The 18819-nt window shown below is 41.2% G+C and overlaps 1 protein-coding gene across 8 annotated transcripts in view; it reads left to right on the top strand.

The window, feature by feature from the left end:
* Window positions 1–18819, top strand: part of DLGAP1 (DLG associated protein 1) — a 286294-nt gene that overhangs the window by 74271 nt on the left and 193204 nt on the right. The window contains exons 1-2 of one of the 8 annotated variants that reach the window (XM_083450107.1): window positions 8093–8224; window positions 8329–8423. The exons of 6 other annotated variants lie outside the window; for them this stretch is intronic. The gene's annotated coding sequence lies outside the window, so the exon portion shown is untranslated. Of the gene's footprint in view, window positions 1–8092; window positions 8225–8328; window positions 8424–18819 lie in introns of those variants that run through there. One more of the 8 variants, XM_083450105.1, reaches the window with a different exon arrangement.

Raw genomic sequence — 18819 nt, 5'->3', positions numbered from 1 at the left:
TCATGTTCCATGACATCTACTATGCCCTACATTACTGGCCCAAGCATAACTAAGTTCCTCTCTTCTGTGGAGATGGTAGTATGTAGTGCCACATGGATGCAATAGCAGCTTGCATTGTCCAAGCACAACTGCTGATTCATCCCGCTCTATAATTTTTGCGTACTACACACAAGACTCTACAGTCTCTTGTGTAATGGCTTAAGAGCCCTCAGACTGTGTATCTAAGCTGCCTATTGCAGCATGACTGTTTCATACAGACTTATTCTCCTGAATGCTCACCTTCCTTGGAAAAAAGAAAGGAAAGCTATTATTTTTGTATTTCTTTTTCCCCCGACCAACATACACTGGGCTTTATTTCCTCTGAGCTTTCTGTTCTCTGCTGCATCTTATCCCATTTAGGGCTTAATTTGTGTCATGGCTCACTGAAGCTCAGTCATAGGATATGTTTTTAAAAGTAGGTTAAAGTCATGATATGTGTTTCCCTGAACATGAATTGAGTTAATTTCCCTTATCTTTAAGCAACTGTATGCTTGGGATAATCAACATTTAAAAGATGTCAATTCTAGGTAGGCTTCAGTCCTGACATGTGTAACTTTAGAAAGTAAAGCTAAGCACTACTCAATTGCTTGGGCAGAGCTGATTGCTACTGTTGTCCACGACATCACAGTGTTGTACCACAGGCCTAGTTTTTCAGTCAATTACTGAGCTAAAATAAAATTTCCATTTCTGGTCTTCAAGAACTAAAAGTACAGCATGTACAATGAATCAACAGTCAACTGCAAAACAGTTTCCCCTCTAATTCAAGGACAAAATTATTCCGCTTTCTTCAGCAGCAGCGTGGTCAGCAATCCTGGTTTACTTTCCAAACCTTGTTTGTGATAACCACCGATTCTCTCCCCCGGCATATACACACACAATGTGATCTTTTCTCAGTTGGCTGGGCCTGAAGGCAAGAAACAGGGGGAGTCACTTCTACTGCTTGAAAACATCCCCTGTTCTTACTTTCTCCACACTGCAGTGCAAACAGAGAGGAAATCTGTGTGCAGATAGACATGTTATTGGATTTGAAGACACCTGCTCTTCAATAACTCTAGGAGTAGCCGTTTAATGGATGCAGCTTTAATTGTTCCCTATAGAACTTCCCTCCACATGGTAAGGCTTCATTTTTGCAGGGGTTTCAATGCAAACCCGTTTTGATTGGGCAGCCCTCCTAAAATGAAAGGTTTCCTCATTTCACCACCCTGTGGTGAATTGTCTGTTCTGGGAAAGCCTCTCCTCCTTACAGAGGGGAGGAGTTGTGAGCAGGAGCCATTTCCTGCATTGGCAGGGGGCGTTCCAAGCCCCTGTCCAGCTGGCCTGGCTGCTGCGCCACGACCCCAGGTAGCCAACCAACCAGGTGGAGGCTTGGGGGCGGGGTTTTGCCACTGAAACGTGGCCGCAGCAGCACCTCCCTTTCATTCCGCTGCTGGTTTTTGTCGGATCACCCACCCACCCTCCCTTTAGTTCACTGCTTGGTTCTTGACACTGCTATGGACCTGTGGTTGGTTGCCTTGGTTGTCCAAGGGGCCTGGTAGGAATTTTTATCCAACTGGCAAATTGGCACCGGCCACTTGGTTTTTTGCCTACCTCGTAGCAAATTGTCACAACTTTTAGGTATTGCTGGTTATGCATTGGAATATGTTTGTGTATTGGAGGGCAGGGTGTGGCCATTGCCTACCCCTCCACTTTATGGGTATTCCGGTAAAGGAACCCAGCGGTCGTGGATCCTGTCAGACGCCCTTGCTGGTGGCTAGGGCCATGGCACGACCCCTGATGACATGAGGGAGAGCTTTCAGTTGTATTTGCATCAACAGGCTCCTCCCACTGGTGGTTAACCCTTGTTAGACTCACCCCTCCCTGAGGGGGTGGAGTCACGCTCTGTTGTTTTATCCAATGCCTAAGCCAATACCTCTCACATGCTGTAATCAATAAAGTTGTGGCCTTTTTTTAGCCCATTAACCTAATATACTGTGTCCTTGTGTCTTTCTTATTCCCAAGCGGGTGGCAGGTCCTTGAATCACAAAAAGTGTTCCCTCACTGTTTATCAGTTTCCATTGAAACCAAAATGGGAGGGGGAACTCTGTTTTAGCAGCAGTTTCAGTAGAAACTGCTGATGGACAAGAGAGCCAAGTCTGCTTTCTGATGGGGTAGGCAAGTCTTGCTGGCTTCATGGTGCTTTGAAGTCCCACCAAATCATCTGATGTCTTGACCCTCCATATCTGTCAAATTTTGACCCATGATGCCAACCAGATAAGGATTTGGCCCAAAGAGCCAAAAAGGTTCATAAATTTAGGTTTGCACAATTAAAGTGGATTAAAGCAGCCTGCCACCATAGCGAAACAAATTCACTTTTTAAAGAGCAGACTTTTTGCAGTTAAGAAAGTGGCTGGGAAATGCACTTAAAAGTATGGAATGGATGAATGATTAACAGCAAGATGTATCAGCACAAATCAGGATGAAAGCTCATTGTTATATAACCTCCCCACAAGCAAATCAGAATTAATCCCCAGTGAAGACTACACATCGTCTAACCTCAGTGTAAGCCTAGTGCAAGCAAATCGGTACGAATGGTCAATAAACAAGTTATCTGGAAGAACCCTAGGAGGAGCTTTATAGTAACTCTAGTGATCCTTTAAATATTTACAAATAAATGTCAGTTGCTCATTTTGAATCGAGATAGCCTTTATTTATTTTTGGCTTCTAATTTCCTCATTCCATCCACACAACTGTTTTAGAAATGTTATGCACAAAGGCTACACAGGTGATTCAAAACCTGCCAACTTTGTACAGTTCTCATATGAATTACCTTGCTTGTGTAAAATGAACTATTGTCAAGTTTGTCCAGATGCTAAAACATATGGAAGATATTTTTATTTTTCCTGTAATGATATGTGTGGCGGCAGCAGTCACTGAATGGGGACTGGTTCGTTGGAGGAGAACTTCCTGCCAAGTAGAGCACAGCATTTTTATTGACGAGTACACACAAAAGGGAAAAAAAGAAAAGAAAGCAACATTTTGGAAAGCGGAAGAAAGAAAAGCAATGCAGTCACCCAAGGGAGTTACTGTAGAAGCAGTAATCTGAAATATCCAGGCATCTTGCCAGCTGCTTCAGAAGGCTGAGTTAATCAACACTTTGATGTTTCTTGCCAATCCATGCTGTGGTGTAATACTTCCTTAGTGCAAAAAGTATATGTTCATTTCCCTCCTGTTTATTGGCACCCTAACCCTTTAAACATCTTCTATGGATCCATTTATTTAGATGTATGCAAGCAGTAAACTACTGTTATCTTTGAAAGATACATCTTTATTATTCAATTTGCCGCGGTTAATAATTTCCTGGTGGTAGCTTTTACCAGTGCTATGATTTGATATAGCATTTACATTCTCTACACCAAGCACAGTGCTTTGCACAGTGCTTCTGAAGCACCCAACCATCAGCTGGTTGACAGGCACTTGGGAAGTGCCATGTACCGTATTTTTCGCTCTATAAGAAGCACATTTTCCCCTCCAAAAATTAAGGGGGAATGTGTGTGCATCTTATGGGGTGAATGCAGGCTCCTTGGCTTCAGCGATAGCAACGCAAAGCCTCCGAAGCGCAGCGGGAGCGCTCCCACCGCGCTCTGGAGGCTTCGCATTGCTTTCGCTGAAGCCTGGAGAGCGAAAGGGATCGGTGTGCACCGACCCCTCTCGCTCTCCAGGCTTCAAGGATAGCCGCCTGAAGCCTCCAGGAGCGCAGCAGGAACTCCCACTGCGCTCCGGAGGCTTCGGGTTGCCTTCACTGAAGGTGAAGGCAGTGTGGGAGAGGGAGAGCTGCGCAGCGTCCCTTCAGCCAAGCGGGAGGAGAAATGGAAGGGGCTCCATTTCTCCTGCCACTTTGCTGATGGGGCGCTGCGCAGAGAGGGGGAGAATGTTTTTTCTTGTTCTCCCCCTCTAAAACAAGGTGCGTCCTATGGTTGGGTGCATCCTATAGAGCAAAAAATATGGTGATTAGCAGTTCCTGACCCTTCCCACCAATCCTTGCCTATCCCACACATAACATCATATATGATATATATGGGGGCCAAATAGCCTGACAGGGAAAATGTGGAGGCCTGACAGGTGGGAGTTCTACACCTGATTTCAAAAATAATATTGGTGCAAAGTGGGCTCCTCTAGTAAGTGGAGCTTGGTCTCCAAGCTGTTTCTGCTGACTGCTGAGAGCAATCAAGCTTCTGGTTCTGGTACTTGAGCCTAGAGGTGCTATCCCTGCTTTTCTTCCCTGATTCAGCCACTGATTCAGCCAAGCACTGCTGGTCTTCCCTTGCTTGTTCCTTGATTCCCAGGCCAGAGTTTAGGTAGAGACATGGTATCTCCCCCTGAATCACTGGGTAGGCCCATGGGACACTCCAGCATCAGACTTCTCAAGAATAGGAGCCCACATGCTGCAACATTTGGTCAGGTGTGTTAAAACATCATGGCTTGAATATGGCTAGGTACTGAGCTTTAAAGTAAGAACTTCCCAACTCTCAGCCACCACACCACTTCAAATTCTAGATTACATAATCCGTATTTGCTGCATATCAACACCTGAAAAATTCAAATTCTAGATTACATAATCCGTATTTGCTGCATATCAACACCTGAAAAAAACCTTCAGTATTTTTCAGAATGTATATATGTATATATGACTTCACTGTTGCATCTCAACTGAATGAAGCAAGGCAGTGCCAGCTGTTGAATTATTAATACTTCTTTTAAACCAATTGTCATCTAAGGTCAGTTTGCTGTCTTCAAAGCACTTGATGCTATTTCTTTTTCAGATAGAGAAGAAAAGAGTTGGTCTATACATGCATCACAATGAGATGGTAGAATAAACTGTACGACTTCAGACTGCAGGTGGGGAGCAAAACTTGTAGACACAAAACCAGCACAACAGAGTCTTTGTCAAAAATCTTCTAGTTTTCCATCTGTTATGTGGGGGAGAATTCAAAAATAGTATCCCACTTGTAGTCTGAAGCAGTGCCATTTATCTTTAAAATTTATGTTGTTGCTTTTAGAATTGTATGGTTTGATTTATTTGCATTATGATTTTAGATAATATATTGGAAACTGTCCTGTGATTTTACTTTTAACGAATAGCAGTTTACACATTTCGTTAATAAACGTTAAATATTCACCTACCTCACTCTGTGTGCCATGTGTAGAGCCAGACAGAGAAACTAAGGAAAACAGCACACGTGTGTGTGTGTGTGTGTGTGTGTTGGGAAATAAATTGGCATTCACCTGACACTGTTGCGTTGCTGCTCTAGTTACTTTGACTCTTAATATCAACATTAATTTACAATTGCACTGCTTAAAAGTTTCAGGCTTCATTTATATTGATTTCTCCTGTACCTGGTAATCCTGGGAAGATGGACCATATGCTGATACATTATAATCCATTAAGTCTCTCTGAACCTAATGAAGTTGCACAAAGTGCGTGTAAGCATGAGAATTGGCCTGCATGTGATTCTTAGATGGCTTATAACTGGGTCACAAATAATTAACTTTCAGACATTTTAGATTAATATCAATATAGCGTGCACGTTGGCCAGGCTTCAGGGTGATTTTGTTGTTGTTGTTTGCTATTTGAATATATAGCTCTGTGGTTTTGGTTTTGGCTGATGAATATGTATCAATCTTGCGTTCTGCTTCTCCAGTTTATTTCTAATAAAAACAAAATTGAAATAAAATTAAGCATGTAATTAATTTGAGAAAGATTAGTAATTGTGAATACTCCAAGTAGGTTGGGGGGGGATGACAGTAGCTTTCTGGGTTGTTGGGCTCTCTTAAAAAGTTGGTGAAAGAGGCTTGCTAATCCATAGTGATTTCTTTTGAAATTGAATAGTGGTAGATATTTTTTACTCAACCTGCAGCAGAGGTCATTAAAAAAGACAACTAGTCTGTTATCAACGTCAATTGCTTCACTTTAGCAGATGGTTCTACATACACGGACATTTAGCATATGTTTTCAAAAGACGAATTGGAAATCATATGACTTGCAAGGCTGTTTTATAAGATTGGAGGTCTCTTGTGGTTATTGTGAGACCTTTTGTTAAAGGTATATCTGCCCTGAGAGTTTCTGAGCAAATTCTAATAACAAACAGGAGCTGGTTTGTTATTAGCAGGGCAATTATATTCTTACATAGCTCCCAGTTGGCTTTTGCAGAGTTTTCAAGCAAACTGTTTTCAAGGACTGCTGAGATACTAGAAAACAAAATAAATGTGCAAGCTAGCTTCATGAATCTCAAGCGTTTGACTAACACACACTTGGTAATGTAAAGTCAGCCTGGCTATGATTTCTTGTATACACCAGGCTCCTTTGTCCATCTGTCCTTAATTGTAAGTGATATGCGAAGGCAGAAGCTTTTAGCGGTTTAATAGCCAGCCAATTTCTTCCTCTTGAAAATGGATGTGACAGTGTAATGCCTTCTACCAGGCCAGGTATTTATGGTCTTTTAAAATTAGTAAAATGTTTGTCGTCCATCTTAGTTTATAGTGCATCCTATGTACTATATGTACAGTGTACTTCTATGAAATCTGTCTAGAGTTAGATAATGTATATGCCATGGCTTCTATAAATGGTGAAAGAAAGCAGCAGGGATGGCAAGAAATCCCCTCTTCCCTTAAGAATCGACCTCATAGATAAACAAAAGTTGTACTCTTCCCTGAACTCTGTTTTGCATGCTTCCACCACGACTAATGCCAGAAACACTTAGGCTGCTTTCAGACAGCACTTTATTCCATTTTCACGTGTTACCTTACCAGATAATTTCCTCATTATTTGATCTTTCACACAATATAAAGGCCAATTCTGGAAATCTTGTCATAATTATACAATAGTGTTGAAGATGTGGGTCCTGCTACTGAAAACAGTTGCAGGACTGAGTTTTGAACAGGAGGTTTATCAGCCCAAGTACCAAACTCCTAGGACGTGGGTGGCGCTGTGGGTTAAAGCCTCAGCGCCTAGGGCTTGCCGATCGAAAGGTCAGCGGTTCGAATCGCCGCGGCGGGGTGCGCTCCCGCTGTTCGGTCCCAGCGCCTGCCAACCTAGCAGTTCGAAAGCACTCTCGGGTGCAAGTAGATAAATAGGGACCGCTTACTAGCGGGAAGGTAAACGGCGTTTCCGTGTGCGGCTCTGGCTCGCCAGAGCAGCGATGTCACGCTGGCCATGTGACCCAGAAGTGTCTTCGGACAGCGCTGGCCCCCGGCCTCTTTGAGTGAGATGGGCGCACAACCCTAGAGTCTGTCAAGACTGGCCCGTACGGGCAGGGGTACCTTTACCAAACTCCTAAACAATTATTTGTCACCTTGATGCATAACTTCAATATAATTCCTTGGAATTTCAGATTTCAAGCAAGACTCAAAATTGAACAAACTGCCCTGTTTACCACACCCTGAGCAATACTAAACTGCATTGTAGCTGCTAGGTGGCATACGCTCCCTCTGGATGACAAATGCCATCAAACTGACAGAGACTTGCTCTTGAGTAAGCATGCACAGAATCTGCATGCTTTGTGGGCAGTTGATGTTTTAGTGCTCTGTATCTGTCCTGCTAATTTGGCTAATTAAAGGAGAATGCAAGCTTACCATCAAGATAGGAATTTGAATCCACTTTAGCTACTGGAAGTGAAGAACCAGGGGTGGTTGCTGATTTCTAGGCTGATTTCCTTGCCCCCCAGCTAGTGTGGGGCTTTGGGAAGGAGGTTTGGGGCTCTGGCAGGGTCCTAGAGCCCTCCTCCCCTCTTCCCAAAGTTGGGCAAGCACTAACTAGGTTTTAGGAAGGTGGCAGGAGGACTCTAGGACTTTGTCAGAGACATCATGCTTCCTTCCCCAAGCCCAGTGCCTAGCAGTGCCATGCTTACCAGGCTTTGAGAAGGTCCCTGCAGTCTAGCAGTTGTGATTCAGGATTTTGCGTGGCAGAGTAAGAAACCATGATGGCATAACATTTTCTGTGATGTTACCATGTTTTTTGGGATGGTTGATGAGTATGCCTACAGGTAGGCTGCGTAACAGCAATCACAGAATGCTACAAAGCTATCCATGGTCATCCTCACTCCTACTTTTCTCCCACTTTGATTGCAATCCTATACATGCTTACCTGGGAATAAAGCCCATTGGACTTTGGTGGCCCTACTTCTGAGCAGAAATACAAAGGGTTCCACTTGTAAGCACACATTTTTAAAAAGGTTGCAAACTTCCCACTGTTAACTGCTTGCTAAGTTGTTTATCTGTATTTACCCAGTGTTCTGTTTTACTTGTTCCGCACAGAAATCTTTGTGAGGAAGCAATGTATGAAGGCTCCTGTAACCACCATATCTTAAAAATAATTCCTAAGTGACTCATTATGCTCTGCCTTCCATCAGGTGAGCTATATTCCAGCACATCTAATGGCCTTATTTAAAAAAGAAATCAAATAGACTCACTAAATGGCTGTTGCTGCTCCTTATTGGTCCCTCTCTTTTCAGTGGCTGCTTTATCCTGCTTTGCTCTGCTTTTTACATGTTTTGCTTTTATTTTTTGCTACATGGGCTTTTAAAAATTCATAATTATTATGTTGGCCAGTTATTTTCTTAATTACCTTGAACACATAGTATAAAAAGTGAAATATAAATCTAGTAATGAAATAAACTATAAATATTCCATTAGGACTTGAGCCATAATGCCAGCTCTGAAATTGAATTTGATCACCCACTTGTAGTGATTCAGACATTCTGCATAGGAAGGTATGCAAATGGTGTGAAAATAATCAGCACTGAGAATTCCAAGTCCCCTTTTTTTCCAGTGTTCTGAAGAAAAATTGTCTGCAACTCACCCACTCTCAGCAGAGTTCAACAAATATAGAACACTTCTTGGGTAATTTGCCTTCCGTTCCTAAGAGAGGAAGCAGAATGGCTCTCATTTCAGACATGCAGATCTAAATATTTATACAGGAGGATTATTTCCCGATTAGGCCAGAAAAGAATTTGGCCTAATTTGTTGTATTGCTGCATTTATCAAGCAGTGTGTTCACAGTAGAGCATGACATTTGAGTTTTTCTGTCCTTGCAGATAAAATGCTGAATGTTTTGTAGAAAACACAACCGCTCCATGAACAAACAGCCCCACCTTTCCGACCTGTAAAGATTAGGCGATCGCTGAGAAAAGTGAACACTGAATACTTAAAGAAAACTGAGCCAATATTCAACAGCTTCAAGTATCTGCAGAAATGTTTTGTCCAATATCAGCTGACTAGTTAAGATAAGCAGGAGAGGGGGCTCTGCAGACAGTCCCCATATGAGCAGGATGCTGGTGGAAGCCATATTTACATCAAGGGGACTTGTGAGAGATTAGAAACATGAGCTTTTCATGCTTTATAAAATTCAAGGACTGTGCAGCATAGCATAATCCTACAGCATAAACCTGGCAGAATTTACTGATGAGCCCACTCTTAAATCTGAAGGGGCAAAATTGTTAATATCTAATTCTTTCCCACTTTGCTTTTTCTGCCATTAATTTTCCTGCCATTAATTTCTTCTACTCCTTGTCCCAAACATTGATGAATACCCAATATCAGTTTCCAATCTATGATTTGGAATGTGGCCTCTAACGGCCTTGGTCATTGCCATGCCAAACATTTTACTGGGTTAGTGGCAAAAAGCTGTTGAAGAAGAAGCCCACGTAGATGGCATTCATATACAGTCTTACCCAGGAGTAAGTGCCATGAACGTATTAGGACATGTGTATGGTTAAAGTAGTCTTGTAGTCTTAGATAAAAGCTTTGATAAGCAAAATGCAGGCTGGAGATTACATGGCACAAAAAACCAATAAACGGTCAAGCATTATCAGCAAGCGGGATTAGAGAGAAATGGAATTTGTATTGCATTATGAGAGCACTTTAAAGCAAAAGTAAAACCTTCAGTAACAAAGCAGTGCAGTCTATATATTAACTTACATTGTCATTCAGATGGTGAAGATGAGTTGATATTGTGGGGCAGCTGTTTGCTGTATTATAGGGCTTAACCTTAACAATAAAACCTATTCATACTGGGAAAAGGCTTATCATATCACAAAGAATACCATCTCTAAATCCTGAGGTAACTAGGAAAAAAACCAAGTATTTCCTCTTTTAAACTGGTGATAAACTTTCATTTACAGAGTGCTAGATAAATGAAAGAAATTCTCTATAAAAAATAGACATTTGAGTCCGGGCACTCAGACTTTGGTAGGGTAGGGAAACAGGCCTTACAGTTTACACTAATCAAAAAGGTATTTAGAACAAATAAAACTGCCTTTTTCTGCACATTGCCAAATGCTCACACTTATTTCTGCAATTGTCTTGTAAAATTGAAGACTTAACATGCACAGAGATCTCCTGAGCACTTCTGAAAGGATGTCTGCTATTAGTCTGACAAGACCAGTACATGTGGTTAGGATATAGGGCTGGCGAGAGCATATTAGTACCCTAACCAGTTGTTGGTTAAAGTTATCCAGCATATGTATCTGTTAAACTTAGTTAAGTGGAAATAAGAAGATGATTGCACCTTGTCACAAAACTGAACATTTCTTATTGGAAGAATAATAATTTAATATTCGTACCCCACCCATCTGTCTGGGTTGCCCCAGCCACTCTGGGTGGCTTCCAACTTATATTAAAACACAATAAAACATTAAAATTGAAAAAGCTTCCCTTACAGGGCTGCCTGTTTCTAAAGGTTATATAGTTACTCATCTCCTTAACATCTGATGAGAGGACGTCCCACAGAGAGGGAAGGCGCCACTACCGAGAAGGCCCTCTGCCTGGTTCCCTGTGGCTTCACTTCTCGCAGCGAGGAAACTGCCAGAAGGCCCTCAGTGCTGGACCTCAGTGTCTGTGCTGAACGATGGGGGTAGTGATCTCCTTCAGGTATACTGGGCCAAGGCTATTTAAGGCTTTAAAGGTCAGGACCAACACTTTGAATTGTGCTCAGAAATGTACTGGAAGGTTACCTATGCCATTTTGACCTTGATTCAGACAACCTATAAGTATATATACTACAACTCCACATCTTTTCTACTGCCCAGTAAGCAAATCAGAAAATGAAATCTGGTGATCTTTGCCACAGCCTGATGTGGCAAAGTGGAGGTAGGCTTTTCAGTGGTGGCACCAGTGTTTTGTAATGCCCTTTCTATATAAATACAAAAGGCCCCATTACTATTCTACTAGCACCTGAAGACACAGCTGTTTAGGAAAGCATTCCCCTGATCTTAAATCTTATCTTGAACTGATCCTAATGTTTTAACTGTTTTTAACTGACTTCTTTTATTGTATCTTTTGATTAAGGTTGTTTTAATGTTCTGATAAAATTGTTATTTTGTATTTTAACTATGTATAGTTTTTGATAATTGTGTGGGGGGGTATAAGGTAGGTGTTTGTGTGTGTGTGTGTGTGTGTGTGTGTAAAGTGTTCCTCATGCACTTCCACATTTTTAAAGTTAGCTGCTGTTAACTTGTAAAAAGAGATTGCTCAACTGAATAATTTTAAGGCAGCTGAAAACATATTTGAAAAGTAAGATTTCAGAAAAACAGTAAAAATGGTATTATGGCTTCCTGTTTAGAAAGAAAAGCTATTATTCTCTTTGTTTGCTATCATTTTGCATTAAATTGGTGTCTGAATAGCTTTCATGCCTATAAAACATACTTCCTCTTCCATTAGACATCCTCTGTGTAGTACTGTTTTTGCTGGAAGTAATTACTGTTTCAGAGAAGTAATTATCAGCAGAAAACCTCAATCAAGACGAACTTCATTATTCTGTCAAGTTAGGGCTCTTTATTCAAGCCCTCTCACATCCTAGGGTATTTGTCTAATAAACCTTAACAATATTTTAAGTGCCTTAAAAACAAACTGTTGTACAGCATAAGCATGATACCTTCTTGGTCCTATTCTGGCAAGGAATCCTATGTAAATTACATTTCTTCAGGGTTGTGTGTGTGTGTACACACACACACACACACACACATTCTACCCACTTGAATTGATTTTATTGCAATGTAGTTGTATTGTAGTTTTGTTCATTTAAAAATTACTGTGCTGCCTTTCATCAAAATACCAGTGTGGATCACAAAAATGCAAATATGTTCATCATAAAATCAACACATTAAGAAACCCATAGCAAAATACAAAGTATCAGGCACTTCAAATGCCTGATTGCCACCTCAGGGGTTTTTTTTCTGTGATGGGTGATGGTTTGTTTTTATTATATATTTTTATTATTGGACATCATCCTGGAATCCAGTTGGTTGAAGGGCAGTTTAGAATTACCTAATGATGGTTTCTCATTGGAAACTACAGCTGGTAGAAATAAAGTAGCCACCAGGATGGTTTATGATTTGTGCTTTTCAGATCATATTATGCTGCTCTTTCATCAATTGCATGAGTTTCTGATTAACCTCCAGGCTCAAATCAAAGTGCTAGTTCTTAGCCATCAAGGCTTAAACAATTTAGGACCAGGATATCTAAAATATTGCCTCCTCCTGTGTAAGGATGGGCGAGTATATTGATTTTGCTTTCTCATGGTTTCTCATTTTTCTGCTCTTTCAGCTTTCCACTTTCCACATGTTCATATCAGTTTGCCTAAAAAAAAAACAAACCTCGTGAATTTTTATCAGCATTTCAGTACAAACTTATCCTAATATGCAAATATTGGTTTGCAGTTTTGTCCAGTATACACATTTTTGCAATGCAATTTCCTCTAATATAATAACTACAATAACTGCATTTGAAATAAATGACAGAACATGCTGTGTAGACTGCATGTATTTGCAACTGTGCAGGAATAGGTCCTTCAAACATCAAGATATTGTTTCTTTTTCACTATGATTCAATTGAGAGGGCATGAATTCTCTATCAAATTATAGGGAGAATATGAATACCACCTGCTGGTGAAAATACTACACTGGTGCATTTATGTACCTGAAGGTCAGTGTATTGTATTTTGAAAAAAGCTAAGTTCTGTGCAAATATGTGAATGAATTGAGCTATGCCTGTTTCACAATTCTGAGCATGGAAAATGCATAAGATGTTGCCAGTGGCAGAGGAAGGGGGGTCGGTGGGGTCGGTCCGCCCCGGGTGTTATCCCTGGGGGGGGGGGTGACATCGCCATGCCCGTCCCGCGGATGCTCCCTGTGGGCAACTAGCCCCGCCCCGAGGTGCACAGCATGTGTGCCACTCCGAGTGCCAGAGCAGCTAGCTCCACCGCTGGATGTTGCAGTTATAAGTTCTGTTCATTAGGATTTGCTCCCAGATGAGTGTACATAGGATCATAGCCTTAGTATGCCACTAAGCTGATTCATTCTGTATGCTAGAAGAACTGATGCCTGTACTGTTGAAATAAATGTTTGGCTGTGAAAATGAAGCCTTTGCAATACAATCTAGGTGTTGCTGGATAGAAGGGTTTTGTTTTTTTTGTTTTGTTGTTTTTTTTAGCTACGTCTTCCTGCCACTACAGAGATTGAGAAGCACAAAACACATTTTTTTAAGTGAACAGAAGAATGTGCTAAGAGGAATCAGTAATATATTTTAAAGTACCAGTACCTAGGGTATAAAAAGGCTTTCAGACACTTTTTAAATTTGAAAAGGAAAGAACAACTACAAATATCTATAAAGAACAGATTCCACAACTGTGGAATATACCACAGGAGAATGGCACAAAGGACCACCATTCTAGATAAAATGGATCCGAAAACAGCAAATGGTGTCTGAACCCAGAGAGTTTTTAGGTGCGCACAAATCCATTAACAATTTCTCTTTCATATTGATTATACTAGCATTGTTTGGCGAGTGAGCAAAATTTTATTTTCAAAATACTGTAAAATGTCATTTTGAAATTGAATGAAGAAAATCTTTTTTTTTAAAATCTTGCTTTCAATAATGCAAAAACATTATTTTATATATTGAGACTGTTTGCAAAACAAAACTCCAGCTGAAACACAGCAGTCCATTTTATTTAGCCCTAGGGGTGAGGGAACTGTAAAAACGTACGTCTGGTTTCCACGTATCGCTAAACCGAGATGTAGCTTTGCAAACTATGGCTTAACTATAGTTAGGAAATTCTGGCTGCTGCACTGCTCCGCTGCTGCTGCCACCGCCACCATGCTGCTGGGAGCTAAGCCATGGTTTGACTTAGTGTTGCATCTGAACCCAGGCTTGTGATTTGTCTTGCTCCAAACCACAAGCTGTAAATAAGTTTTGTTCTGGGCTTACTGCTTTTAGTTTGGAGAAAGCAAACTATGAGCCCAGGTTTGAACACTGAGCCAAACTATAACTTAGCTTCTGGTAGCATGCCTGTTAAAAGGGGGGTGGGGCAGAATGACCATTTATTTGCCCACCAGCATGCTTCCTCATTCATGCTTAGCAATGGTATAGTACAGTGCTTTGTGTAAATGAGGCCACACACACAACTTCCCTCTTACTCAAGTAACAGATCAATTGTCAATAACTTAAGGAAAATGCAGAAGACCTGAAAATTTTCTAAAATGTTTCTGAGGACATCTCACATCAACTTAATCCATCGATAAGTGTGAAGGAAGTTCCTGGTTCAAGGCTGCCCCCTGAAGGTGGAGCTTAGAAGGAGACTGAGAAACAGCTCAGTGTGTGTACCATATTTAATCAAGAGTTATTTGTCTTGATAAGTTGTAGAATATCGTGATTAAAGGCCCCTAATGACATATTAATTGCTGTGTCATGTAGCTATTAGTAATATATATATGTATATACACACACACCCTGTATGAATGTTTCAGTTCTAATCGTATGGCATCATTGTTTCATATGAACAGTAACCTGTAATGTAAATTTAGCACCAAATCCTTATTCTTTGACTGCTAAAGTGGTTACAAAGGAGACTCAATTGCACCAGACTGTTGAGTCATTCATACATGACAAGTGCTCTAAGATGTTTATTCGGAAATGAATACAGTATTAGCACAGGATGAGGGACAGCATTCTTTAATCATTCAGAAAACTTGATGAAATGTAGATATTTACAATTAATGAGGTATCACATATGCTGATCACTTTAATTATATGCTCAACAATCTCTATCAGCCATCATTCAATATACACAGAAAGGATAAACCAGCAGCAATAAACTGACATGGTATCGTTAGTTTAAATATTGTAAATCTAAATTTATGGGAGCAACAATGTCTTTAATATTCTCTTAATGTTTTATGGTAGCATTTCCCAAACTGATCACCTCCAGGTGTTTTGACCTGCAACTTCCATCATCCTCAGCCAGCATGACCAATGGTCAGGGATGATAGGTCCTATAATACTAACAACATCTGGAAGGCCACAGTTTGGGGACAGCTGTTTATAGTTTTAAGCCTGCATATTTTTTCCAGCTGTGATCGTTTATAATTATTTTGATAGAATAAAGCTGTAGGAGTGGTGATAATAAGAGCATGGGTGGTCATAGTAGTAACTTGCAGGTTCCAGTCTATAGAATTTTTATTTCATTTGTGGTGTTGTTATGCAATTCAAGGTCATGTGCAGGATAAAATAAAAACATGGACACCCATGGCATTTGTAGTTATTTCATAAATTTCTACTCTTTCTCCCAAAGCTGGTTTGAGACAAATGCTTTCAGGGCTTATTTACACATGCATATGCATCACTTGATTGCTCAGCAGTGGATAATTGCACATCAATGCCCCCCAAACCCACTCCCCAAAATAAAGACAAGATGACACAGTAATTAAGGTTAATGTTAATGGGCGTAATTTAGGCCACAACTTTATTGATTACAGAATGTGAGCAGTATTGGCTCGTTGTTGTTGTTTAGTCGTTCAGTCGTGTCCGACTCTTCGTGACCCCATGGACCAGAGCACGCCAGGCACTCCTGTCCTCCACTGCCACCCGCAGTTTGGTCAGGTTCATGTTTGTAGCTTCGAGAACACTGTCTAACCATCTCATCCTCTGTCGTCCCCTTCTCCTTGTGCCCTCCATCTTTCCCAACATCAGGGTCTTTTCCAGTGAGTCTTCTCTTCTCATGAGATGGCCAAAGTATTGGAGCCTCAGCTTCACGATCTGTCCTTCCAGTGAGCACTCAGGGCTGATTTCCTTAAGAATGGATGCGTTTGATCTTCTTGCAGTCCATGGGACTCTCAAGAGTCTTCTCCAGCACCATAATTCAAAAGCGTCAATTCTTCGGCGATCAGCCTTCTTTATGGTCCAGCTCTCACTTCCATACATCACTACTGGGAAAACCATAGCTTTTACTATACGGACCTTTGTTGGCAAGGTGATGTCTCTACTTTTTAAAATGCTGTCTAGGTTTGTCATTGCTTTCCTCCCAAGAAGCAGGCGTCTCTTAATTTCGTGGCTGCTGTCACCATCTGCAGTGATCATGGAGCCCAAGAAAGTAAAATCTCTCACTGCCTCCATTTCCTCCCCTTCTATTTTCCAGGAGGTGATGGGACCAGTGGCCATGATCTTCGTTTTTTTGATGTTGAGCTTCAGACCCTATTTTGCGCTCTCCTCTTTCACCCTCAATAAAAGGTTTTTTAATTCCTCCTCACTTTCTGCCATCAAGGTTGTGTCATCTGCATATCTGAGGTTGTTGATATTTCTTCCAGCAATCTTAATTCCGGCTAGGGATTCATCCAGCCCAGCCTTTCGCATGATGAATTCTGCATATAAGTTAAATATGCAGGGAGACAAAATACAGCCTTGTCGTACTCCTTTCCCAATTTTGAACCAATCAGTTGTTCCATATCCAGTTCTAACTGTAGCTTCTTGTCCCACATAGAGATTTCTCAGGAGACAGATGAGGTGATCAGGCACTCCCATTTCTTTAAGAACTTGCCATAGTTTGCTGTGGTCGACACAGTCAAAGGCTTTTGCATAGTCAATGAAGCAGAAGTAGATGTCTTTCTGGAACTCTCTAGCTTTCTCCATAATCCAGCGCATGTTTGCAATTTGGTCTCTGGTTCCTCTGCCTCTTCTAAATCCAGCTTGCACTTCTGGGAGTTCTCGGTCCACATACTGCTTGAGCCTTCCTTGAAGAATTTTAAGCATAACCTTGCTAGCGTGTGAAATGAGTGCAATTGTGCGGTAGTTGGAGCATTCTTTAGCACTGCCCTTCTTTGGGATTGGGATGTAGACTGACCTTCTCCAATCCTCTGGCCACTGCTGAGTTTTCCAAACTTGCTGGCATATTGAGTGTAGCACCTTAACAGCATCATCTTTTAACATTTTAAATAGTTCAGCTGGAATACCATCACTTCCACTGGCCTTGTTATTTGCAATGCTTTCTAAGGCCCATTTGACTTCACTCTCCAGGATGTCTGGCTCAAGGTCAGCAACCACACTACCTGGGGTGTACGAGGCATCCATATCTTTCTGGTATAATTCCTCTGTGTACTCTTGCCACCTCTTCTTGATGTCTTCTGCTTCTGTTAGGTCCTTACCACTTTTGTCCTTTATTATGGTAATCTTTGAACGAAATGTTCCTTTCATATCTCCAATTTTCTTGAACAGATCTCTGGTTCTTCCCATTCTGTTGTTTTCCTCTATTTCTTTGCATTGCTCATTTAGGAAAGCCTTCTTGTCTCTCCTTGCTATTTTTTGGAATTCTGCATTCAATTTCCTGTATCTTTCTCTATCTCCCTCGCATTTTGCTTGCCTTCTCTCCCCCGCTATTTGTAAGGCCTCATTGGACAGCCACTTTGCTTTCTTGCATTTCCTTTTCATTGGGATGGTTTTCGTTGCTGCCTCCCGTATAATGTTTCGAGCCTCCATCCATAGTTCTTCAGGCACTCTGTCCAGCAATTCTAAATCCTTAAACCTGTTCCTCACTTCCACTGTGTATTCATAAGGAATTTGGTTTAGATTGTATCTTACCGGCCCAGTGGTTTTTCCTACTTTCTTCAGTTTAAGCTTGAATTTTGCTATAAGAAGCTGATGATCTGAGCCACAGTCAGCTCCAGGTCTTGTTTTTGATGACTGTATAGAGCTTCTCCATCTTTGGCTGCAGAGAATATAATCAATCTGATTTCGATGCTGCCCATCTGGTGATGTCCATGTGTAGAGTCGTCTCTTGTGTTGTTGGAAAAGAGTGTTTGTGATGACCAGCTTGTTCTCTTGACAGAACTCTATTAGCCTTTGCCCTGCTTCGTTTTGAATTCCAAGGCCAAATTTGCCAGTTGTTCCTTTTATCTCTTGATTCCCTACTTTAGCATTCCAATCCCCTATAATGAGAAGAACATCCTTCTTTGGTGTCACTTCTATAAGGTGTTGTAAGTCTTCATAGAATTGGTCAATTCCAGTTTCTTCAGCACCAGTAGTTGGTGCATAAACTTGGATTATTGTTATTTTAAAAGGTCTGCCTTGGATTCGTATCGAGATCATTTTATCATTTTTGAGATTGCATCCCAGTACAGCTTTCGCCACTCTTTTGTTGACTATGAGGGCCACTCCATTTCTTTTGCGGATTTCTTGCCCACAGTAGTAGATATGATGGTCATCCGAACTGAATTCGCCCATTCCCGTCCATTTTAGTTCACTGATGCCCAGGATGTCAATATTTATTCTTGCCATCTCATTTTTGACCACATCCAACTTACCCAGGTTCATGGTTCTTACATTCCAGGTTCCTATGCAATATTTTTCTTTACAGCATTGGACTTTCCTTTCGCTTCCATGCATATCCGCAACTGAGCGTCCTTTCGGCTTTGGCCCAGCCGCTTCATCAGCTCTGGATCTACTTGTACTTGTCCTCCGCTCTTCCCCAGTAGCATGTTG

The sequence above is a fragment of the Podarcis tiliguerta genome, assembly GCF_965153285.1.
Source record: "Podarcis tiliguerta genome assembly, chromosome: 7".
NCBI classification, from domain to species: Eukaryota; Metazoa; Chordata; class Lepidosauria; order Squamata; family Lacertidae; genus Podarcis; species Podarcis tiliguerta.
This window is presented reverse-complemented; position numbering and strand designations above follow the sequence as displayed.